This window comes from Cynocephalus volans, chromosome 3 (genome assembly GCF_027409185.1).
Source record: "Cynocephalus volans isolate mCynVol1 chromosome 3, mCynVol1.pri, whole genome shotgun sequence".
NCBI lineage: Eukaryota > Metazoa > Chordata > Mammalia > Dermoptera > Cynocephalidae > Cynocephalus > Cynocephalus volans.
The window spans coordinates 37910850-37938002 of record NC_084462.1 but is presented as its reverse complement, the minus strand read 5'-3'; the positions used below and the strand labels follow the sequence as shown (position 1 = coordinate 37938002).

Genomic DNA, 27153 nt, shown 5'->3' with positions numbered 1-27153 from the left:
AAAATACTGATTTGTATTTAAATTTTTTTCATGAAAAGTCTATTGTATTCTATATTTAATGCCTTTTGGGTTGGTTCATGGTACTAATGGGTTCAGAGTTATAGATTCAGTCTTCAAATAATCTAATAAATTCACTTCATCCCATTGTAACAGACCCTACCCCATACTGAATACAGCTGTGTCACAGATGACAATAAAAGAGATTGAAGCTGTTATCAGAAGGCTCCCAACAAAGAAAAGCCCAGGACCAGATGGATTCACAGCAGAATTCTACCAAACATTCAAAGAGGAATTGACACCAATTCTCTACAAACTATTCCGAATGATTGAAATAGAGGGCAATTCTCCCAAACTCATTCTATGAAGACAACATCACCCTGATACCAAAACCAGGTAAAGATACAACTAAAAAAGAAAACTACAGGCCAATATCCTTGATGAATATACATGCAAAAATCCTCAATAAAATACTAGCTAACAGAATACAGCAACTTGTATGCAAAATTATACACCATGATCAAGTGGGATTCATTCCAGGGATGCAAGGTTGGTATAAAATATGCAAATCAATAAACGTGATACACCACATCAATAAAATCAAACACAAGGACCACATGATCATCTCTATAGATGCTGAAAAAGCATTTGATAAAATTCAACACTCCTTCATGATAAAGACTCTCTACAAGTTCGGTATACATGGAAAGTATCTCAACATAATTAAAGCCATATATGATAAACCCTCTGCAAATATCATCCTGAATGGGGAAAAGCTGAAAGCTTTTCCTTTAAGAACAGGAATTAGACAAGGACACCCACTTTCACCACTCCTATTCAACAGTGTTGCAAGTACTAGCCAGAGCAATCAGAGAAGAGAAGGAAATAAAGGGAATCCAGAATGGAAAAGATGAAGTCAAACTGTCCCTGTTTGCAGATGACATGATCCTATATACTGAACAGCCTAAAGCCTCTACAAAACTCTTGGAGTTGATAAATGATTTCAGCAATGCTGCAGGATACAAAATCAATACCCCCAAATCAGTAGCATTTCTATTCTCAAATAGTGAACATGCAGAAAGAGAAATCGAGAAAGCTAGCCCATTTACAATAGCCACCAAAAAAATAAAATACTTAGGAATTGAGTTATCCAAGGATGTGAAACATCTCTATAATGAGAATTACAAACCGCTGCTGAGAAAAATTAAAGAGGACACAAGAAAATGGAAAGATATCCCATGCTCTTGGATTGGAAGAATCAACATTGTGAAAGTGCCCATATTATCCAAAGTGATATACAAATTCAACACAATCCTCATCAAAATTTCAATGACATTTTTCTCAGAAATGGAAAGAACTATACAGACATTTATATGGAATAACAAAAGACCATGCATAGCAAAAGCAATTCTGAGCAAAAAAAATAAAGCTAGAGGCATAACACTACCTGGCTTTAAACTACACTACAAAGCTATAATAACCAAAACAGCATGGTACTGGCATAAAAACAGACACACTGATCAATGGAATAGAATAGAGAATCCAGAAGTCAACCCACACACCTACAGCCATCAGATCTTTGACAAAGGCAGTGGGGAAGAGACTGCCAATTCAGCAAATGGTGCTGGGAGAACTGGATATCAATGAACAGAAGAATGAAACTAGACCCATACCCCTCACCATATACTAAAATCAACTCAAAATGGATTAACGAATTAAATATACACCCTGAAACAAAAAAACTTCTCAAAGAAAACATAGGAGAAACACTTTAGGAAGTAGGACTGGGCACAGAATTCATGAATACAACCCCAAAAGCATGGGCAACCAAAGGAAAAAATGAACAAATGGGATTATATCAAACTAAAAAGCTTCTGCACAGCAAAGGAAACAATGAACAGAGTTAACAGACAACCAACAGAGTTGGAGAAAATATTTGCAAAATATACATCTGACAAAGGATTAATATCCAGAATATACAAGGAATTGAAACAACTTTACAACAAAAAAACAAGTAACCCAATTAGAAAATGGGCAAAAGAGCTAAATAGGCATTTCTCAAAGGAAGATATACGAATGGCCAACAGACACATGAAAAAATGCTCAATATCACTCAGCATTCAGGAAATGCAAATCAAAACCACAATGAGATACCATCTCACCCCAGTTAGGATAGCTAATATCTAAAAGACTGCAAATGATAAATGCTGGCAAGATTGTGGAGAAAAAGGAGCTCTCATACATTGTTGGTGGGACTGCAAAATAGTGCAGCCTCTATGGAAAATGGCATGGAGGTTCCTCAAACAATTGCAGATAGATCTGCCATATGACCCAGCTATCCCACTGCTGGGAGTATACCCAGAGGAATGGAAATCATCAAGTCGAAGGTATACCTGTTCTCCAATGTTCACTACAGAACTCTTTACAATAGCTAAGAGTTGGAACCTGCCCCAATGTCCATCATCAGATGAGTGGATACGGAAAATGTGATTTATCTACACATTGGAATACTACTCTGCTTATAAAAGAGAATGAAATACTGCCATTTGCAACAACACGGATGGACCTAGAGAGAATTATATTAAGTGAAACAAGTCAGGCACAGAAAGAGAAATATCACATGTTCTAAAAATAAATAAATAAATGCATATATTAACGGGGGGGGGGGGACACACATCCATCACAATTCCTTGAAGTTCATATGACAAGCGAACAGATATGAGGTTGTTGGGAGGGAGGGGGGACAGGGAGGACGGAGGGAGGCTTTGGTAATGGGCCACAATAGTCAACCACATTGTACACTGACAAAATAAAATAAAATAAAATAATAAAAATAAAATAAAATAAAAATAAAAATAAACTGTTTTTAAAAAGTGGCGTATTTCACAGTTAAAAGAGAATAAAAATTTCAAATCAACACATTAACTTTACTTCTTAAGGAACTAGAAAAAGAACAAATTAAATCCAAAGTTAGCAGACAGAAGGAAATAGCACTGAAACAAACAAAAATCAATAAACCTACAGTTGGTTTATTGAAAAGATCAACAAAACTGGCGAACCCTTGGCTACACTAAGAAACAGTAAAGACAAACAACAAAAATGAGAAATTAAAATTACAATTGCTGCCACAGAAATAAAAAGGATCATAAGAGACTGACATGACCAATTCTATCCTAACAAGTTTGCTAACTTAGAAGAAATAAATATATAAAACTTACAAGACTGAATCATAAAGAAATAAAAATTCTGAACAGAACTATAACTAAAAAATGCCATTACTAGTAAAGAGATTGAATCACTAATCAAAGACCTCCCCAACAAAGAAAAGCCCAAAACCTGATGGCTTCACTCATTGTACCAAACACTTAATGATTAACAATAACCCTTCTCAGACTCTTCCAAAAAATTAAAGAGGAAAGAACACTTACAATATCATTCCATGAGGCCAGCATAACTCAGATACCAAAACCACACAAATTTACTACAAAATAATAACAAAAAACCCCACTTCAGACCAATATCCCTGATATCTATGCAAAATCTTCAACAAAATACCAGCAACCAGAATTTAATAATGCATTAAAAAGATTATACTTCAGGGCTGACCAGTTAGCTCAGTTGGTTAGAGCACAGCCTTGTGACATCAAGGTCAGGGGTTCATATCCCTATACTGGCCAGCCACCAAAAAAAAAAAAAAAAAAAAAGATTATACTTCATAAATCTCCATGAAATGCAAAGATGGTTCAACAAACAAAAATCACTTAAAAAAATTTTTTTAATTAACTTAATATGCTGCATTAATAGGATGAAGGACAAAAACCACATAATTATATCACCTGATGTAACTGAAAAAGCATTTCACAAAATTCAACACCCTTTTATGATAAAAACACTCAATAAACTAGGGAGACACAGAAATCACGTACACAAAATACAGAAAGCCCACAGTTAACATCATACTCAATGGTGAAAACTAAAAGCTTTCCCTCTAAGATCACAAACAAGGATGCCCACTTTCACCACTTTTATCCAACATAGTACCAGAAGTCAAGCCAGAGCAATCAGGCAAGAAAACAAGTAAAATGATCAGTGTAAGCAAAGACATGATTTTGTATGTTAAAAACCCTAACAAACTTAACCAAGGAGGTGAAAGACATGTACACAGAAAAGTACACAGAATTGCTAAATTAAAGAAAACACAAACAAATGGAAAGACATTCCAAACTCATGAATTAGAAGACTTAATATTGTTAAAATGGTGAAAGTACCCAAAACAATCTACAGATTCAACTCAATACCAGTCAAAATCCCAATGGCATTTTTTACAGAAATTAAAAAAAATATAATAAAATTCATGAGAAATCTCAAAAGACTCCAAATAGCCAGAACAATCTTGAAGAAAAACAAAGCTAGTCACCTCACATTTCTTGGTTTCAAAACATATTATAAAGCTACAGGAATCAAAACAGTATGGTCCTTGCATAAAGACAGACATATAGATGTGGTACACAATACAGAACCCAGAAAAAACTCTCATGAATATGGTCAAATAATCTTTATGCTAAGGCTACACAATGGGAACAGGATAGGCTCTTCAACAAAGTATACTGGGAAAACTGAATACATATGCAAAAGAATGAAGTTGGACCCTTACCTTACACCATATGCAAAAAATTAACTCAAAATGGATTACAGACCTACACTTGACTTCAAATTACAAAACACATAGAAGAAAAGTTTAATGACACTGAACTTGGAAATAATTTCCTGACTATAACCCCAAAAGCATCGGCAATCAGAACAAAAATAGACAAACTGGGGATACACCTAACTTAAAAATATTTCTATACAGCAAAAAAACAATCAACAAAGTAAAAAGGCAACATACAGAATGGGAGGAAGTATTTCCATACCATATGTCTGTTAAGCAGTTAATATCCAGAATATGTAATGAACTCCTACAATTCAACAACCAAAAAAATCTAGCTGAAAAGTATGCAAAAGATTTGAATAGTCATTTCTCCAAAGACTATACACAAATGGCCAATAAGCATATGAAAAGGTGCTCAACATCACTAATCATTAGTGAAATACAAATCAAAATCACAATGAGATATCACTTCACACCATTACAGACAACTACTTATCAAAAAAACAACAAAAAAATAGAAAATAAGTGTTGGTGAGGATGTGCAGAAGTTGGAACCCTTGTACACTGTTGATGGAAATGCAAAATAGTACACACTATGAAAAAACAACACGGAGGTTCCTCAAGAAATTGAAAATAGAATTACCTCGGTTCCCCATGTAAAGAGCTTGGAGGCTGTCACTCTATCATAATAACAAGTAAAAACTGACAGACTGAAAAATCAACAAGTCTCGGATCCACAGAAGTGAGGTCACAGGGCAAATGACTGCCCACAAAACTGAGAGAGAAGGACAGGTGAATACAGAGAATCACAATTTATCTGAGCAGAAAAACACAAGGAGAAACCTCCACAGGAACCAACGTGTTATAGGAAAATCAGAAATGTAATTAACAAATTGATGAAGGCTCAGTGTCAACAACTCTGAGAATTAAAAACTCAAAGGGGACCCAGCTACAGAGGAATCCCCACAATTTTGTGAGTTCTATTTCCAGGAAATCAATCAGATTCTCACCATAAGTTTTGAAGACCCAAACCCTCACTCAGCAGGAAAGGTGAAAAGGAACCACTCTGAAATACACCAGAGTCCTATGACCTTAAAAAGGTTTACGCTCAGGAGAAAAAAGCTAACCACAGCCTAACCTGCTGGGGATGTATCAAAGGCTAACTGACTTGGGGAAAGGGAAATACCCAATTCCAGATGACTCCAGCCATCCTGTTCCACCTAAGGGAATGGGGGAAGAAGGTGGGACTGAGACGCACTTGTGAAGTTCACAGTCCAGAGGCATAGGGTCACTGAAAGACTGAGACCTAATCATAGGACTATGGAACACTTCCCTTCCCCCACACCTTATCACCACATTATTAAGACCCATTTACAACAGTTCCTTTTACCCAGTATATCATGTCCAGCTATCAAAAAATCACTACAAGGCATAATAAAAGGTAAAAAACATAGTTTGAAGAGACAAAGCAAGCATCAGGACCAAATAAGGAAGGGATGTTGAAATTATCAAAGTAGGAATTTAAAATAACCAAGATCCACTAAGAAGTCAAATGAATTAAGTGGACAAAATGCAAGAAAGAAGGGCAATATAAACAAAGAGATGAAAATCCTAAGAAAGAACCAGAAGATAAAAACCACTGTGACAGAAATGAAGAACGCCTTGATGGGCTTATTAGTGGACTAGAATGGATGAAGAATCTTGGGGCTTGAAGATATATCAACGAAAATCTCCATTTTTAACTCTTTTTGAATTAAGGATGTTTATCTTTGTGGTTAAATCTGTTCCTTAACAATTAAAAAACAAAACAGGAATACATAAAAAAAAAAAAAAACCTTTTGAGATAAAATAGTATGTCTGAAATAAAGAGCTATAAATGACATTTTTTTACTATTAAAAAAACAAAACAAAACAGAAATCTCTAAACTGAAAAGGAAAGAGAACAAAGACTGAAAAAAAGCAGAATATATAAGAATTGTGAGATAATGTGAAAAGATATAACATACCTGTAATAGGAATTCAAAAAAAAAGAAGAGATAAAGGAAAAATAAAATATTTGAAACAATAATGACTGAGAATTTCCCCAAATGAAGGTCACAAACCAAACCAAAGATCCATGAAGTTCAGAGAACACCAACCAAGATAAATGCAAAAAAAAAAAAAAAAATACACTTGGGCATAAAACATTCAAACTACAGAAAATATTCTGAAATACACCAGAGGAAAAAATTACATTACAAAAAAAGACAAGAAATGCATGTGACTTCTGCAGGCAGAAAAGGAGTGGAATGAAACATTTAAAATGTTGAGAGAAAAACCTTGCAAACCTAGAAATCCGTACCCTGTGACATTATTCTCCAAAAGTCAAGGAGAAATATTTTCACAAACAAAGCAAAAATTTGTCACCAGTACACCTGCTTTGCAAAAAAATGTTAAAAGAAGTGCCTTGCAAGAGATATTAATAGAAGGTCAGAAACTTGGATGCACAGAAGAAAGAGCATCAAAGAAGGAACAAGTGAAGGTAAAATATAATCTTTTATTTTTCTTATATTTAATTCTTATATTTTCTTATAAAGAGTTTGTTCAAAGTAATGTCAACAATGTATTCAATTATGTGTGCTTATGTCTACAGACACTCCTTAACTTACAGTGAGGTAATATCCAGATAAACCCATCACAAATTGAAAATATCTTAAGTCAAAAATCCACTTAATACACCTAACCTACCAAACATCATAGCTTAGCCTAACCTATGTTAAACATGCTCAAAACACATTAGCCTCAGCTGGGCAAAATATCTAACAAAAAGCCTATTTTATAATAAAGTGTTGAATATCTCATGTAATTTATTGAATACTGTACGAAAAATAAATCACTATAAAGTAAAAACTTAAGTCAAACCATCTTAAGTCAGAGACCATCTATGTATCGTATGTAAATATATACATGCTTATGGATGATTATATATAAGTAAAATGAGTGACAGATGTGATACAAGATTCAGAGGGAGGAATTGAAATTATTGTTATTATAAGGTACTCACACTACCTGTGAAACAGTATAGTGTTCTGTAAAAGTGGGCTTGGGTTACTTGTAAATGTATATTGCAAACTCTAGGGCAACCACTAAATAAAGTAAAAAAGAAGTATGAAGGTACTTCAAAATGTTCATGAAAGATTCATATTATCTTTTAATTCTATTCTTCCATAACGTTTTCAAAGTACCCCTGTATAACTGATATGCTAAGAAAGAAAATGGACTCATATAAAATGCTCAATTTAAACCATAAAAGGCAGAAAAAGAGTGGAAGACAAATATAGGAACAAACACTGGCCACAAATAGAAAACAGTAACAAATATGGTTGACATTAATCCAATTACATCAATAAACACATTTGACATCAATGGTCTAAAAGCACCAATTAAAGGCAGAGATTGTCAAAATGGATCAAAACACAAGACTCAGTTACGTTGTCTACAAGAAACCCACATTAAATATAAAGAGACAGATTAAAAGTATAGGGTGAAGAGAGACATATCATAACATTAATCAAAAGAAAGTGGGACTAACTATATTAATTTCATGCAGAGCCACCTTCAAAGTAATGAAAGTTATCTGGGATAAAGAGGGACATTATATACGGATAAAGGGGTCAACGCCCTCAGAAGACTTAATCCCTAATGTGCATGCACCTAATAACAGTATCAAAATACATGAGGCAAAAACTGATAGTACTGCAAGGAGAAATAAATGAATCTGTTATTATTGTCGTTGGCTTCAACATCCCTTTTTCAGATATGGACATATCCATCAGGCATAAAATCAGAAAAGATACAGCTGATCCCAGTGTCATCCATCAACTAGACGTAACTGATGTCTACAGACCAACAACTCTATGCCCACAAATTTGATAAACTTGATAAAATGAGTCAATTTCTTGAAAAAAACAATCTGACAAAATTCTTGTAACAAGAAACAGACAATCTTAATGGGCAAAGAAATTGAATCAATTAAGTAATACCCTTCCAAAATAGAAAGCACCAGGCCCAGATAGGTTCACTGCTGAATCCTACCAAACATTTAAGGAAGAAATTAGACCAATTTTATGATCTCTTTCAGAAAATAAAAGCAGAGGGCATGCTCCTATCTCATTTTATGAGGCCAGCATTACCTTAATACAAAAAGCAAAGACATTATCAGAAAAGAAAATTATAGATCAACATCTCTCATGGAAATGGATGCAAAAATCCTAACCAAAATATTAGCAAATCAAATACGACAATGTATAAAAAGAAGTACACACCTGGGATTTAGCCCAGGTATGCAAGGCTGGTTCAACACTCAATAATTAATAAAGGTAATCCATCATATCAAGAAGCTAAAAAAAGAAAATCACAGGCTTCTGGTCAAGATGGCAGAATAGACAGTTCCTAGTGTCACTCTCTCCCACAAATCAACCAATTTACAACTATAAAAAAGCAACAATAGCCAAGCTGGGGCCACTAGAGCTCAGGGGAAGAGGAGGAAAGACCTATGGAGTGCATGAAGGTGGAAGAAGCCACCATGAGAGAAAGAAAAAACCACTCAGACCATTTCATGCCATGGCTGCTTTAATGCTGGAGCTGCTGAGCGCATGGAGCAGGAACCAGCAAAAGCCGCACTTGTGGCCTTCGGATGGAGTTGCATGGAGGTGGCAGGGTAGAAGAGGGCCTTGGTGGCCCCCAAACCAGCAAGAGCACTAACAGGGTTCACATGGACCCACATAGGAGCAAGAAGCCACAACAATTGAATAAAAGAAGCCACTCAGAGGCTGGCGAGTCATTGCAAGGGACCAGCACATGGCTCATCCCATGGGAAGTATTTGCAGCATGGGTGGTGGGGGAGATGGCCCTACCAGGGGAACAGAAAGGACAGCTGATCTGCTCCCCAATCAGTGCAGGACCACTCAGAGGAGACTGGTCAGGAATACAGAATTGCATGGAGTGCAGTTTGATGCAAAGACTCAGGCTACACAACCCAGGTGCACCAAGTCTCTGGAGAGCCGGAAATATCTATGAAGTCAACAATTAAAACCTGAGCTGCACAAAAGCCTTCCCTAGGGAAGCAGTAGCAAAGCAGCAATTTAGCTAAACCATACAGCTCAAATACTGGTTCTCACAGGAAGTTCCCCCATTTTAGAAGTAAGCAAAGGACGAAAAATTAGTTCCAGCCCAGGCACACAGCCAGTGCCCTGGGGCCCGCCCAGGGACCTGAAGCATGAAGCTGGGGACCAGACCCCCCTCCCACAACTAGGCATACTGCCAGCACCTCAGGGCCTGCCCGGGGACCTGAAGCATGGAGCCAGGGACAAGACCCCCCCTTCCACAACCAGGCACACCACTAACACCAAAGAGCATGCCAAAAACATCACCTCCATGTGGGTGGCCCACCACAGCCACAATAACCATGGCTGCCATGAAAGCGGCTAGATACCACAACTATCACGCAGATGGCCCGCCAGCCACTCAAGTGCACTGACACAAGGAGAGTCACCAGCGGAGACCAAAGAAAAGTCGATGTCTCTCTCCACAAAGCCCATTCCAGAGTAACATTGCTCTTTCAGAAGGAGAGAAGAAATCTAGGGTAATTAGCAGGGGAAGGGGGGGATTGGACAAGGAGCATAAAGAATAAGTACAATTTGTAACAATATATGCTAGTAATATTGATTTGATCAACAAATCCCAACGTTGAACCCCAAATATATATAATCAATTATGGTTCAATAAAAATTAAAATAAAAAAGAATATAGAACTTTTAATTTTCAGGACAGATCAGCTTTCATTGTATTATTTGCTAATAAGATTTATTTAATCCCTCTGTGCCTCATTTCCTCATCTATAAAATGAGGCGATTAGAAAGTACAGAATGACTGTTAATTTAAGAACTGTGATTTTAAGATTTTGTTCCAGTTTTTTAAATTAAATCCCAAATAATTATAGTTGATTGAAGAAATAAATTAAATTGAAAAAATAAACAAAAAATAAAAACAAAAACACAGTGGTACATCCATCCCTTTGAATACTATTCAGCAATAAAAAGAAATGGACTACTCATATACACATGAACTGGATGAGTCTACAGACAATGCTAAATTGTTAAAAAAATCCAATACAAAATGCTTACATAACTGTGTGATTCCCTTTACATAACATTATGGAAAGGATAAGATTATAAAAATGAAGAACAGATTAGTGGTTGCCAGGAATTGAGGAGGGGATGTGTGTGGGAGGGAAGTGGATATGTCTACAAAAGGGCAACATGAGGTATCCTTTGGTGATGGAAGTGTTCTGTATCTTGACCGTCTCAATGTCAAATCCCGACTGTGATATTGTACTATAGTTTTGCAAGATGTTATCACCAGGGGTATGAAGCTAAAGGGTACAAAGAATCTATGTGCATTGCTTCTTACAACTGCATGGGAATCTATACTTGTCTCAAAATAAAAAGTTGAATTAAATTTTTTTTAAAAAAAGAAAATCATGATCATATAAATAGATGCAGAAAAGTATCTGACAAAAATCCAACACCCCCTCATGATAAAAACTCCTAATAAACTAAGAAAAGAAAACACCCTCAACTTTATAAATACTGCCTACAAAAATCATATAGCTAACACCATATGTGATGATGAGAAGCTACAAACTTTTCCACTAAAACCAGGTACAAGAATTTTCCTTCTCACTACTCCATACTCAAAGTCCTAGCTAATGCAATAAGAAAAAAAAAGGAAAAGGTATACTGATTGGAATGGAAGAAATAAAACTGCCTTTATTTGCAGATAAAACGATCGTGTGTGTAGAAAAAAATACTCCTGGAATGAATAAGCGATTATAGTAAGGCTATAAGATACAAATTTCATATACAAAAGTCAAAAGTTTCCCTGTATACCAGCAATGAACAAGTCAAATTTGAAATTAAAAACACAATACCATTTACATTAGCACCTCCAAAAATAAAATACTTAGGTATAGATCTAACAAAATTTGTTCAAGATCTTATGAGGCAAACTAAAAAATTCTGATTAAAGAAACCAAAGAAGAACTAAATAAATGGAGAGCGCATGACCCAGAATAGCCAACTCAAGATTGAAAGAGAAGAACAAAGACTGACACTTAACTTCAAAACTTACCATAAAGCCACAGAAATAAAGATGGAGTGATATTGGCAAAAGTAGACAAAATACATCAATGGAACAGAATAAAGGGCCCAGAAATAGACCCACATAAATACAGTCAAATGATATTTGACAAAGGAGCAAAGGCAATGCAATGGAGAAGAATAGTCTTTTCAACAAGTGGTAGTGGGTCCACGTGCAAAACAAGCAAACCAAAAAATTTACAGAAAGACCTAACACCCTTTACAAAAATAAACTCAAAACAAATCAGAGGATTAAATGTAAAACTCAAAACTATATAACTCCTAGAAGACAACACAGGAGAAAATTGTTTGGTGATAATGTGACACCAAAGACCAAAGGCACCATCCATGAAGAAAGAATTGAGAAGCTGAACTTCAATATAATTTAAAATTTCTGCACAAGATACTGTCAAGAGAATGAAAAGACAAGCCATAGACGGGGAGAAAAGACTCATCTGAAAAAGGACCATTATCTGAACTATGTAAAGAACTCTTAAAACTCCACAATGAGAAAACAAACAACAGGACTGAAAAATGTGCCAAAGACCTCAACAGACACCTCACAGATGGCATACAAGATACACAGGTGGCAATCAAGCATTTGAAAAGATGCTCCATATTATATGTCGTCAGGAAAATGCAAATTGAAATGAGATTCTAATTATATACCTATTAGAATGGCCAAAATCCAGAACACTGACCATGTCAAAAGCTGGTGAGGATGTAAAGAAACAAGAATTCCCATTCATTGCTGGTGAAAACACAAAATGGTGGTCACTTTGGAAGACAGTTTGGCCATTTCTTACAAAACTAAACATACTCTAACCATAAAAACCAACAACTACACTCCTTGGTATTTACCCAAAGGGGCTGAAAAGTTACGTCCACACAAAAATTGGCAAAACACAGAAACAACCAAGATATCCTTCATTAGCTAAATATAAATAAACTGTGACACATCCAGAAAATGGAATATTAGTTTAGTGCTAAAAAGAGAGAAACTAACAAGCCATGAAAAGACATGGAGGAAACTTAATTGGATATTACTAACTGAAAGAAGTCAATCTGAAAAGGCTACACACTGTATTACTCCAGGTATATGACATTCCAGAAAACAGAAAACTATGAAGACAGTAAAAAGATCAGTAGTTGCCAGGGGGTAGGGAGAAGGAGGGATAAATAGGTAGAACACGAGCATTTTTAGGGCAGAGAAAATATATGAGAGTACTTCAAAAAATCCGTGGAAAAACAAGAATTGAAAGACAACACAAATCTTTCCATGAACTTTTTTTTTGGCAGCTGGCTGGTATGGGGATCTGAGCCCTTGACCTTGGTGTTGTAACACCACACTCTAAACAACTGAGCTAACCAGCCAGCCTTCCACGAACTTTCTGAAGTACCCTGGTACTGTAACGGTAGATACATGTCATTATACTTTGTCAAATCCCATTGAACATATGACACCAAAAGCAAACCGCAATGTAAACTATGAACTTTGGGTGATTATGATTGTCAATGTAGGTTCATCAATTGTAACACATGTACGACTCTGGTGGGGGATGTTGATAATAGGAGAATCTATGCATGTGTCGGAGAAGGGGTATATGAAAAAAACCTCTGTACCTTTTTCTCAATTTTGCTGTGACCCTAAAACTGCAATAAAAATATAAAGTCTTTAAATAAAATAGAATTACCATATGATCCAGTAATCGTACTTCTGGGTATATATGAAAAAGAATTAAAAACAGAATCTCAGAGATATTTATACACCCATGTTCATTACAGCATTATTCACAACAGCAAAGTAGAAGCTACCTAAATGTCCATTAACAAATGGCTGGATAAAGAAAATGTGGTAAGCACATACATACAATGCAATGTTACTCAGCCTTAAAAAAGAAGGAAATCCTGTAATATGCTACAACATGAATGGACCTTGAGGACATTATGCTTTGTGAAATAAGCCAGTCACAAAAAGACAAATACTTCATGATTCCACTTATATAAGGTACGTAAAATAGTAAAATGTTATAAAGTAGAATATTTGCCAAGGGATGGGGAGAGGGGGAAAAATGGAGTTGTTCAATAAATGTATTCAGTTTTGCAAGATAAAAAAGTTGTAGAGGCCCCGTGGCTCACTCGGGAGAATCGCCGAGGCCGCGGGTTCGGATCCTATATAGGGATGGCCAGTGCGCTCACTGGCTGAGCATGGTGCGGACCACACCATGCCGAGGGTTGTAATCCCCTTACCGGTCAGAAAAAAAAAAAAAAAAGTTGTAGAGATCTGCTGCACAACAACGTGCACAGGTAACACTACTGCACCATAGACTTATAAATCATTAATATGGTAAATTTTAGGTTATGCGTTTTTTACTACAATTTTTTTAAAAAGCTACCCAAACTTTTCTTTACATCTTGGCATAAATAACTGATGCAAACCTGTTTTTTCCTAACCAATTATTACATGTCCACTGATCTCTGGAGAAGGAACATGTGAAATAATACTGTTTATTCAATCTCCTGGGTCTGAGCAGTACATGTCAGAAACCAGAAGACTGAGGATGGAAGACAGCAGATGGGCCATGAGACAAATCTCAAAGAGAAGGAAGTGATACGAAGGGTGAAAAGTTCAAGAAAATAGGCAAACATTCAAAGACTGCATTATGAGGTAGGGTGTTTTCATTAAAGGTTTCAGGGGTAAAACAGTTCGGGTTGGCAGGCCCACAGAGATGTGAAGCAGCAGTGAAGATGGCAGCAGTAGAGTGAAAAGGCATGAGTTCCACCTTCAACAGCTGAGAAGTGATTGGGAGCTCACTAGACAATAGATAAGATGACACAGCCAGAAGGCAAAAGCTTTAAAGCAGCAGGCATTTTTACACTGAGAGAAAAACCAGAATAGTTGAAAGCAGCAATGGAGAACAGTAACAACAGTGTGGGAAACCAACAAGTTCAGAGCTCACCGCACCACAAGTTCACTGCTTCTGTATCTTGGAATGCTGAGACGGTTCTAGACAAGTCACCACTTTTCACTACTTATTTTTATTTGATCTTGCTAAGAAATGTAGATCTTTCGGAAATTATTTTGGGCTTTTAAGATTTGGTTTCTTCCTTCCTCACTGGCTGTTTTTCAAAGACTTCCCTTCCAAATCTACAAATATTTTTAGTCCCCAAGAATGAACCATTAAATGCTTTCTCTTTTAGATTTCTCTTAGGACAGTTTCATCTTCTTTCAAGGCTTAAGCAATAACCAAATTACTTCCACGTCTACTTCAGTATAGACCAAATTCTCCTTGAGAATCTACTACTATTCCTGGTTCCTAGGCTATGTAATATGGGCTCTTCAAGGAACATAATGTCTAAAGGAGAAGAAAGCCAGATGATTTTAATATTGTGGGGATGACTACAGACGTATGGCAATATAAAGAGAATCACTTTGCATAGGTGAGTCACAAAAGATGACTAGGTGCTAAAGACACAAAGGCTGGGAAAAATGTTTTAGACAGAGGAAAATGAGTAAGTAAAGTCATAGGGGCCTGAGAACATGGTAATCACAGCATAACTGCAAGCAGCTCAGGAGCCTAAAGTTCAAGGACAGGTTGAACAAATATGAAAATGGAGAGGCAGGGAGAAGCCATATCATGGGAGATTTCGTAAGCCATAATAAGGAATTCTGGTTTTAACCTACACAGAAGTAATCTACTAAAAGCTAATGAACTTCTCCCCATAAAAAATGGTCATCAACTTCATCCTGCCGAAAATTTCAGGAGATTCATAAAACACTAGATAAGAACCCATGCGGAAGTAACTATAAGGTTTTAAGCAGGTTATTACAATTAATTCCATTTTCTAAACTGGTAACAAAGTGGCAAAAAGTGGAAGCAGGCAATCCAGGTAGGTGATGGCTACTGTAACAGTCCATGCAAAAATGAAGTAGTAGCAAGAATAAAGAGGAGGAAACTGATGCAAGAAAGTTCAAAAGAAGTATTTTGTAGGAGATAAATGAGCAAGAAGAGCTGAGATAATGCCCAGGTTTTTTGTAAGGGCAAACAAGGTAGAAGGCAGTGCTGCAAGCTGAAATTTAACAAGAATAAAAAGCACACATCAATATTTAGGAAGTGATTTATGTACATTATGTCATTTGATCTTCATAATTATTCTAAAAGGGAGATAGTAGTTAGATATAACTGAAGGATCTCGTGAATCAAAACTTCTGGTAATATGGGGAATAGCATCCTTTTTCTTTTCATTGACCTGTTTTAGGTTTGAACCCTATTTATAGCTGACAAGCTCTACATACTATCGTCAATAACGTCTCCAAAAATCTTTTGAGGAACAATATATAAATGAAAACTCAAAATTCACATTGATTCCAAAAACTTTTCCTTAGTACATCAACAAAATAGCCAGGTTTTGCTCATTCTTAATGAGAAGATTCAGCTAGAAGCAGTTAATACACTCAACCATGCCTGTGAACTAGGAACGTGCTTCCTTATATTTGAAACAGAAGGTATAGGTTTATATGATGCTTCACGTGGTAGAAAAGTGGGCAGACTGTGAATCACACCCACATCTAACTCCCTTCATTTGCTCATGTCTGTCAGGAGAAAGCCAAGGGCACCGGCGTGATGTCAATGCATTTTGGTCCTGGCTTTCTGCTTCCAGCTGCATTTTTCATATCTCCTCCCATCACCTAACTCTACACTCCAGCAGTACTGAACTTCCTACAATTCCGTAGACTTGCTCTGCTATTTTCCTTGACTCCAGGTCTTAGAAAAGTTATTATTCTCGCCTACAACACTATGATGCTTATCCATAATCATCCTTGAGATTTCAGCTTTTATATCACTTCTAAGGTGATATACTTCTAAGTATCCCTCCTCTGTGCTCCCACAGCAACCTACACCTGCTCTCATTATTACATCTTATTATAACTGTCTATTAAATGTTAAGCTCCCTGAGGCACATGACCCAATTTTACTGTGTGTCCTCAGAACCTAGCAAATTACAGGGCTTCAATACAGTTTCTTTAATTTCTCTTATGATACTGTCAAGATAACAGTGTCAATTAACCCTACCATCTTCTAATTATTTGACCTTAAAGAGAAACAGATGTCATAATACCTCCCAGTTTCTTGGGTATGTCAGAAGTATACAAAAGGACCTACAAAGGCTCAATCTGGAAAACAAGAATATGGTATCAGAACCCATAGGAGAGGATCTTAAAAACAGAAGAACCATATACTTGATTAGAGATTTATATCTTTTATTTCGGGTAATATTTCAAGATGTTATTGGATCCATAAATGCAAATATAAGTACACCTAAGTTAGAAGTCATATAGAAAATAAAAGCATCCAAGATATATCCCCACAGACTTATAAAAAGGCTCAGCTCTCCTATTAAAGCCGAGATAATGCATACGGAGTACACAGCACAGTGACTTGCCATATGGTAAATGCTCAGGATGTTAGGTATTATTACCCAAATTCTATGGGACACACGGACACACACACACACACACACACGGACACACACACACGGACACACAAACACACACACACACGGACACACACACACACAGACACACACACACACACACACGGACACACACACGGACGGACACACACACACACGTTTATTTATATAATGAACTGCTCCTAAAAAATTCTTCCTACATTTCTGCAAAGGAATTCAAAAGGGAGAAACAAACATGTTCATTAATTGAGTATTCCCATTCTTTCATGTAATATGTATTTACTGACTACCTATTGTATGTCAGGCACTCTCCTTATGCTTCCCTTCTAGTAGTAAAGGAGCAAAACAACAAAGAAATCAATATGAAAGAAGTCAAATGACATTAAATACCACAAAGAAAAATACAGCAAGGCAAGGAGAAAGACAAGATTGAACATGGCCTTTCTTTGATGACGCTGCTTTGGGACAGCATCATTTGTGCAGAGAGCACTGAAGCAAGTGAGGAAGCAAGCCATGTGCATATCAAAGAGAAGGGTCCCAGACAACAGATACACATCTTAAAAACACAAAGACACAGAAGCAAGAACATAACACCAGCGTAGAGAGAGATGAGCAAGAGAAGTAGAGGGGTCACAAAAGTCAAAGGGATCACACTATGCATTCCTACAGGGGTTGCCAGAGCAGCTTAGAAAGTTTGAGGCCTTGCCCTACTCCGTCCAGAGATTTTTTACAGAAATTTCCGACAATTGGGAAAAAAGAGAAGTGAAAGGGAGTTAGTTCATACAGGGCCATGTAGATCTCTAGATTTTACTTTGAGAGAGACGAAAAGACTTTGAAATGTTTAAAACATGGTTTAACTTGGGTTTTAAGAAGATTATTCTGGCTGCTACTGCAAGTGGCAAGATTATTGGAAAATAATTTCATTCTTTTGGCAAAAAGTGGTGGCTTTAATCAGGGTAACAGAGGTAGAAAAAGTAAAAAGTGGTAGTAGAATTATGGATATTTTGAAGATGGAGCCAACAGGATTTGCCAATAATGTGAGTATGTGAGACAGAAATTAAGGATGCGTCCAAGGCTTTTAGCTGAACTAGGGGGAAAAAGAAGAGCTGCCACTGATTGAGATGGCAAAAGACTACAAGAGAGGCAGATTTCGGGGGATGAAAACTGCAAGCTTTATTTTGGATTTGTTAAATTTGAGAATCAGACATCCAATTGTTGCCTAAATGAGTCCACAGTTTAAAGGGTAAGTCAGAGTTGGAGATGGAAATATGAGAGTTGTCAGACTATAGATGATAAAGCTCTTACCTGCAGAGAAAGGATAAAGATGACCTCAGGATGGGGTCCTGGGGCTTTCCAACGTTTAGAGTAAACTGATCATTTATTTAAACAGCCTTGCTTTACTGGACCATAAATCACTTGATACATTTACCCTTGCTCCATTTATCGTTATATACCTGAAAACATAGCCTTAGTATTAAAGGTAAGGGTAGGGAGTAATTACCAAACATGAGATATCTGAAGTCACTGAGAAACTGCTTTGAAATCACTAAGAAAACTAAGGAGCCTAAATACATACAAAAAGACTCATCACCTGGTACTTATAAATTTAAACAAAATACTAGTAGCATAAACATACAATTGAATAAAAAGGTCTCGGTTATTGTGTTAGCTCTATTTCTAAGCTGAACTACAAAATGTATCCAGCTGATAAAAATTTTTACTATGCTTTTAAGCAACATGAAGAATCCCTAAAAACAGACATTTTCTTAAGTGTCTATAAATTACTATTTAAACTATATTCAAGGTGTTCCCTAAAGTAGGCCAAATACAAAACTGTCAGTGTCAAAAAAAAAAACCAAAAAACCATAATTCCATAAATGTGAAATACTGACATTAATGAACCACCCTAGTCAATTCTTAGGTAAAACCAAGAATCCTTCATTACCTATTTTGTAAATTAAGTCTTATGATATTATGGGAGAACAAACCTGGACATACTCACCTTAAAGAGCTGCCTGGTTATGGTTTCTACAGGTATAGCAACTCGAGAAATGGTGGCAGATGTGAAGGATTAGAGCTATATTCCCACTGCAATTATGGCTAGAACCTTAGCTCTGTTGAGACATCATGGTGAGTCTAATTTCCTGATACTCTTCTTTAACACTGTCAAGTTAAACAGCATGAGAGCTTGCTTAACTCAACCAGAACTTAACACCAGAGTTTCATCTGGAAACTTGTGACAAATATCCTATCATGTCTCACACCCTTGTCGTGCTTGGTTTTCACCAACAAATGCAAGCTTCCTTCATCTATCATCTTCCACTCTATAATCCTGACTCATCCTCCTAACCTATCCACGAAGAGCTCTAGAAACCCACTTAAGATATAGACTGTACCCCATCTTCAACTGCTTTATATAATGGCCCCTTAACCTCTCAGTTTTCTCTAAAGCCTGGTTCTGCCCCAAAGGCACTGCTTATCCTACAACCTTTTAATGTGAGGGTGTCACAGACTCTTGAAACACCTAAGTCCATCATTATTCTTCTAATTTCTTGTAGTAAAAACAAACAATGCCCCCCCAACCCCCAAACAAAACAAAAAACAACTTATAATTTGAAACTCATGTGATCTACCTGGATTCCTTCTGGCTTTTCTCTCTGTTGTGGTAGATTATAGTCACATAATAAAGCCTCTATTTTGCCCCCAGATACATCATTTGCAAGATGATTTCAATGTCTGTGTGCATTGTTCTATGTCACTACTTTAGTCTCCAAAATATGTGCCTTTCTTAATTTGAGAGATCTTCACCTCTTTATTTCAGCCAATCACTCCTTTGTTAACCTTAATCATATTAAACACCCAACATCTGATCATTTTCATCTCACCTATCCTCTAAGAGTTTCACTCATACTGAACTATCTCTCTGATCTATCAAGACACCAGGCTTTTTTTTCTGTTTTTTAGTTTATTTTTTCAATTGACAAGCAAAAATTATATATATCTTGTAAAACATGATGTTTTGAAATACATATATATTATGGAATTATTAGATCAAGCTAATTAATATACAAAATACCTCACATACTTACCATTTTGGTGAGAACACAAGAAATTTATTCTCAGTGATTTCCAAGAATATAATATACCATTATTAACTACAGTCACCATGCTTTACAATAGATCTCTTGAACTAAATGCTTCTAACTGAAATTTTGTCTCCTTTGACCAACATCTCCACAACCACACCACACCCAGCCCCTGGTAACCACCATTTTACTCTTTACTTATACAAGTTCACCTCTTAGATTCCACATATAAGTGAGATCATGCAGTATTTGTCTTTCTGTGCTTGGCTTATTTCACTTAACATAATATCCTTCAAGTTCGTGCATGTTGTTGCAAATGACAGGATTTCCTTCTTTTGTAAAGCTGGATAGTATAAGGCTCCATTCATCTGTAAGGCTCCATTCATCTGTTGATAAACACTTAGGTTGATTCCATATCTTAGCTATTGTGAATAATGCTGAAACAAACATGGGAGTGCGGACATATCTCTGACATACTGATTTCATTTCCTTTGGATATATAGCCACTAGTGAAATTGTGGGATCATACGGTGGTTCTATTTTCAATTTTTTGAGAAACCTCCATACTATTTTCCATAGTTGCTGTACTAACTTACATTCACACCAGCTGTGTGCAAGGGTTCTCTTCCCTCCACATCCTCACCGTTTAGCTTCTTGTTTGTAATAGTCATTCTAACAGTAATGAGGTAAAACTCACTGTGGTCTTAATTTGTAATTCCCTTATAATTAGTAATGCTAAGCATTTTTTCATCTACCTATTGGCCAGCCATCTTTATCTCTTCTTTTGAAAAATGTCTACTCAGGTCCTTTGCCCATTTCTTAATCAGGCTGTTTTCTTATTATTGAGTTGTTTTGAGTTACTTATATATTTTGGATATTAACTCCTTAACAGATATATGGTTTACAAATATTTTCTCCATTCTGTAGGTTGTTTCTTCACTGCTGATTGGTTTCTTTGCTGTGCAAAAGCTTTTCAGTTTGATGTAGTCCCATTTGTCTATTTAAGTTCTTGCTGCCTGTGCTTTTGGTCATATTCAAAAAACCATTATCCAAACCAGGGTCATGCGGCTCTTCTCCTGTTTCTTTCTGGTACTTTTATACTTTTGGGTCTTACATTTAAGTCTTTAATTGACTTAGAGTTGAGTTCAATAAATAACATGAAATAAGGGTCTAATTTCCTTCTTCCACATGTCGATATCCCGTTTTCTCAACACCTTTCCCCATTACATGTTCTTGGCATCTTTGTTGAAAATCAACTGACAGTAAATGCATGGATTTATTTCTGAGCTCTATTCTATTCTATTGGTCTAAGAATCTATTTTTATACCACTACCATGCTGTTCTGATTACTATAAATTTGTAGTATATTTTTAACTCAGGTAATGTGATGCCTCCAGCTTTTTTTTTTTTTCATTCAAGATTGCTATGGCTATTCAAGGTCTTTTGTGGTTCCAGACAAATTTTAAGATTATATTTTTTATTTCCCTTTAAAATGACATTGGAATTTTGATAGGAACTGCACTGAATCTTTAGATTGCTTTGGGTATTACTGACATTTTAACAATATTAATTCTTCCAATCCAGGAAGATAGGATAACTTTCCATTCATTTGTGTCTTCAATTTCTTTCATCAATGTTTTTTAGTTTTCAATTATAGTTTCCTCAATTAGATTTATTCTATGTATTTTTTTCTTTGGTAGTTATTGTAAATGAGATTGCTTTCTTGATTTTTTTGTTCAAATGGTCCATTAGTGTATAGAAACACTACTGATTTTTCTACATTTATTTTGTATCCTGAAACTTAACTGAATTTGTCTATGAGTTCTAACAGTTTTTTGGTACAGTCTTTATGGTTTCCTATATATAAGATCATGTTGTCTGCAAACGGGGACAATTTAACTTCTTCCTTTTTTATTAGAATCCCTTTTACTTCTTTCTCTTGTCTAACTGCTACAGCAAGGACTTCCAATACCACATTGAACAGAAATAGCAAGAGTGGACATCCCTATCTTGCTCCTACTTTTAGGAAAAAATGCATTCAACTTTTCACCCTTGAGTATGATGTTATCAGTAGATCTGTCATATATGCCCTTTATTAAACTAAGATATATTCCTTCTATACCTTATTTGTTGAAAGTTTTTAACAAAAAAGTATATTAAATTTTGTCAAATGCTTTTTCCTGCATCTATTGATATAATCATATGGTTTTTGTCCTTCATTCTGTTAATGTGACATATCAGATTTATAGATTTGGGTGTACTGAACCATCCTTCCATCCCTGAGATAAATCCCAGCTGATCACAGTGACTGATCCTTCTAATGTGCTGCTAAATTCAGATTGCTAATATTTTCTTCAGGATTTCTGCATGTATGTTCATCAGAACTATTGGCCTGTAATTTCTTGTAGAGTCCTTCTCTGGCTTTGTTGTCAATGTAATGCTGGCCTCATAAATTGAGTTTAGAAGTGTTCCTTCATCTTTAATTTTTTGCAAGAGTTTGAGAAAGACTAGTATTAGTTCTTATTTAAATGTCTGATAGAATTCAGCAGTGAAGCCATTAGGTCCTGGGCTTTCTTTGATGGGAGACATTTCATACTGATTCAACCTCCTTACTCATTATTGGTCTGTTCAGATTTTCTGTTTCTTAATAATTAAGGCTTGGTAGGTTGTATGTGTCTAGGAATTTATACATTTTTTCTAGCTTAATCAATTTTTTGTTGTATACTTATTCACAGTAGTCTTTTACAATCCTTTGTATTTCTGTGGTATCAGTTGTAATGTTTCTTTATTCTGATCTCTTTTTTTCTTTGCTAAAGATTTGTCAATTTTATCTTTGCAAAATCAACATAGTTTCATTAATTTTTCTATTATTTTTCTAATCTGCTTAATTTATTTTTGCTCTGATCTTTATCTTTCATCTATAAACTTTGAGTTTAGCTTGTTCTTTTTGTTGTCCCATAAATCCCATAGGCTTCCTTCATTCCATTCTTTTTTCCTTTCTGACTGTATATTTCCAAATAACCTTTCTTTGAGTTCAGATTCTTTCTTCTGCATGATCAATTCTGCTGTTGGCAATCTCTTTCACATTTTTTCATTGCCTTCATTTTATTTGTCAGCTACAGAATTTGGGTTTTGCTTATAATGTCAATCTCTGTGTTAATTTCTTGTTTTGGTCATTTATTGCTTTCCTAATTTCAGTGAAATGTTTCTCTATATTTTTGTGAAATTAACCAATCTTCCTTAAAATAATTCCTTTGAATTTCTGGTCAGACAGTTCTTAAATCTCCACTTCTTTATGGGTGGTTGCTGGTGTTTTATTTTGTTCCTTTGGTAGTGCTATGTTTCCCTAATTGTTCTTGATCCTCATATGTTGCTCTATGTGCATTTGAAAAAGTAGGGACTTATTTCAGTCTTTGCAGGCTGGCTTTGTCTGGAAAAGCCCTTCACCAGTCAACCTGTTCAAAGATCCTGGGCAGGCTGCCTAGCATGGTCCACAGGAACACTTGCTATTGGAGTCCTCAGGCAACTTGGTCTGGTGCGTGCCTGAATCAGAAGGTGGGTGTGCCTAAAGCCTGTGTTTGCAGGGTTGGGCCTAGAGCCTGAATCTACTGGTGTGGACCTGGATCCTGTTATCTCCAGAGGCTGACCTGTTACTGGGCAGGCCTTAAGCCTATGTCTACAGGAGCCAATCCAGCACTGAGATGGGCCTGGCACCTGGGTCCACTAGGACAGGCCGAGTACCGGCACAGACCTAGAGCCTGGGTCTGCAGGGAAAGTTCTGAAACCTCAGTATGTGGGTGCCAGCCTGGCACCAGGAGTCTACCAAGGTGGGTCAGAACCCTGGGTCTACTGGAGCCTGGGGCAACAAAGACCAGCCTAGAGTTTGGGGACAGCCTGGTGCCAGGGCAGGTGTGGACCTTTGGGAACTGATGACACAGAAGCTGGCCTAAGACATGAGTCTGCAGGAATGGTTCTAGAGCCTGGGTCTAAGGGGGCTTGTCCAGCACTGGGATCTACTGGGACTGACCTAGACACTGGGTATGCTGGAGTATGGAGCTTTGGGGGTGGGCCTGTGGGATCTGGCCTGGCTCTGGGGCAGGCCTGGAGGCTCAGGCCATGACTACTGGCCTAGAGTCTGGGGTCAGCCCAGCAATGAGTTTCACTAGGGCGGGCCCAAGTTGGAGTCCAGGGCAAATTTGGTTCTCACTTCCCTCTCTATCCCCCAAGAATAGAGTATGTCTCTCCATGCTGTGCTGCCTAAGGTGGGGGAGGAGTGATGCAGGTAATGCACAACTGGCCTTCCTACTTTATTCTTCCTACTTTCTTATTTCTGTTACACACCCAGGTGCTGTAATCTCTCACTGGGTTTCCTTAGCTCTTGTGAAGGCATTTTTGAGCATGAATAGTTGTCTGAATTGATCTTTCTGTGGTGAGATTGGTGCTGCAAAGTCTTATTCTGCCCTCTTGCTGACCCTGCATCTCAAGAAACCAGACTTTGTTTTAAGCAAACCAACACCCTGGTCTGGAACCACAAGCTCTCCAATCATGGCCACCATGAATCACATATAAATTTAGCTACTCCAATGTTAACATCCTATGCACATGCCACTAATGGTTCTGTCCCATCCGGTCTGATAATGCTCAACCCTGAAATACCACACATAATTTTCTGGCTATTACAGAAAAGTTTTAAACTGAAAGTGTGATAAGGTCAGCGAGCCATTCAGTGATATGAGATTCTACAACTTTGATAAAGCTTCTAACCTAAGGTGGCATGAGACTCAACAATCTTTGATTTATTTCTTCACCCAATCCCCTCAGTAACTTCACAGGTTTTCAGTCTTCTCAAATCCCCTAATCAAACCCTGTGTTCCACAAAACACTAAACGTGTTTCACAATAAGTCACATGGTCACTAAACCACAGTGAGACACCACCTCACACTCACACCCACTGGAATGGCTACTATAAAAAAAAAGTATTAGCAAGGGTGTGGAGAAACTGGAAGACTTGTGCACTGTTGGTTGAAATGTAAAATGGTGCATCATCCACTGTGAAAACAATATGGAAGTTTCTCAAAAAATTAAAACTAGAATTCCCATATGATCCAACAATTTCACTTCTAGGTATATACCCACAAAACTTGAAAGCAGGGTCTCAAAGAGATATGTGTACACCTATGTTCACAGCAATATTATTCACAATAGCAAAAACATGGAAGTAACCCTAGTGCCCACCAACAGATGAATGGATAAGCAAAATGTGGTACATACATACACTGAAATATTATTCAGTCTGAAAAAGGAAAAAATTGTGATATACGCTACAATATAAATGAACCTTGAGGACATCATGCTAAATGAAATAAGACAAAAACTGTATGGTTGTACCTATATGAGGTACTTAGAGTAACCAAAATCACAGACAGTATGAATAATGATAGTTGCCAGGAGCTGTGGATGTGGGGGAATGGAGGATTATTGTTTAATGAGTAAAGAGTTTCAGTTTTGCAAAATGAAAAGAGTTCTGGTGATGGTTGCTGCTATGGCTTGAATGTGTCCCCCCAAAGCATGTGTTGGAGACTTAATTCCCAATGCAATAGTGTTTGGAGGTGGGGCCTAATGCAAGGTGTTTTAGGTCATGATGGTTCCACTCCTATGAATGGATTAATGATGACTATAAAAGGGCTTATGGCTGCAAGTTCAACCTGTTGCCCTCTTTCACCATGTGATACCTTCTATTATGTTATAACATAGCAAGAAGGCCCTCAGCAGATGTGGCTCCTCAATCTTGGACTTCCCAGCCTCCAGAATGGTAAGCCTAATAAATTTCTTTACTTTATAAATTACCCAGTCTGTGGTATTGTTTTAGCAACACAAAACAGACTAAGACAGTTGCACAATAATATTCATGTACTTAACACCACTGAACTGTATACTTAAAAATGGTGAAGATGGTAAATTTTTATTATTTACCATCACATATCCATCTTTACCTCCTATTCTAATTTCAGAAGATGGGATCTTTTCTCTTATTAAAGGTCAACCCCTATACTTATGTTTTACATTCCAACGCTTACTACCTCAAAAACCTTGCTTTGATAATCGCAATCACTATTATCTTAAACTTAAGTCCTCACAAGGAATCAGTGAAGTCTTATTTATTTCACTTTCTAAATACTTGCCTTAAATCCAGAATATTTTATCTTGAATTCCTATTATACTACTGCCCTTGTCAAGGTCTCATTGACTGAACTACTAAAGCCCTAGTCACCCTACTACCACATGTTTCTCTTCAACCTCGTTTCTCTGCTGCCTAAGTTATTAAAAATGCATGTGTAACAAGGTTACTACCCCTTACTGAGTAAATTCTTTGCTGTCTCCCCAGTACCTATGAGATACAAGCCAATACATTTCACACAGCATGCAAAGCCCTAGTCTTTTCTATCAAGCCTTAACTCCTGCATTTTCTTGTCTCTCTGTCAATCTATAATCTAAACATCCTCAACTGCACTGTGATGCTTCATAACTTTGCTCGTGTTTCTGCCTAGAACAACTCTGCTCACACTCCTAGCTGCCTAACTCCCAGTCACATTTCAAGATTTAACCTATCCTTCCCTGGTCACTCCTATTTCCCTGCCATCTGGATTAGGTTCTTATTGCATACCCAGGTAGACGGATATTCCATTATGTTCCCATTGCATCCTGGGAACCATTCTACCTCAATGATTGAAATGATTTACTTCTGCATCTTTCGTTCTGAGTATA

The 27153-nt window shown here is 36.8% G+C and overlaps 1 protein-coding gene across 9 annotated transcripts in view; it reads right to left on the bottom strand.

Annotated features, from left to right (window-relative positions):
* UBE3A (ubiquitin protein ligase E3A) overlaps positions 1–27153 on the bottom strand; it is a 103426-nt gene that overhangs the window by 42072 nt on the left and 34201 nt on the right. The window contains exon 1 of one of the 9 annotated variants that reach the window (XM_063088891.1): positions 19304–19444. The exons of 7 other annotated variants lie outside the window; for them this stretch is intronic. The gene's annotated coding sequence lies outside the window, so the exon portion shown is untranslated. Of the gene's footprint in view, positions 1–18606; positions 18652–19303; positions 19445–27153 lie in introns of those variants that run through there. One more of the 9 variants, XM_063088895.1, reaches the window with a different exon arrangement.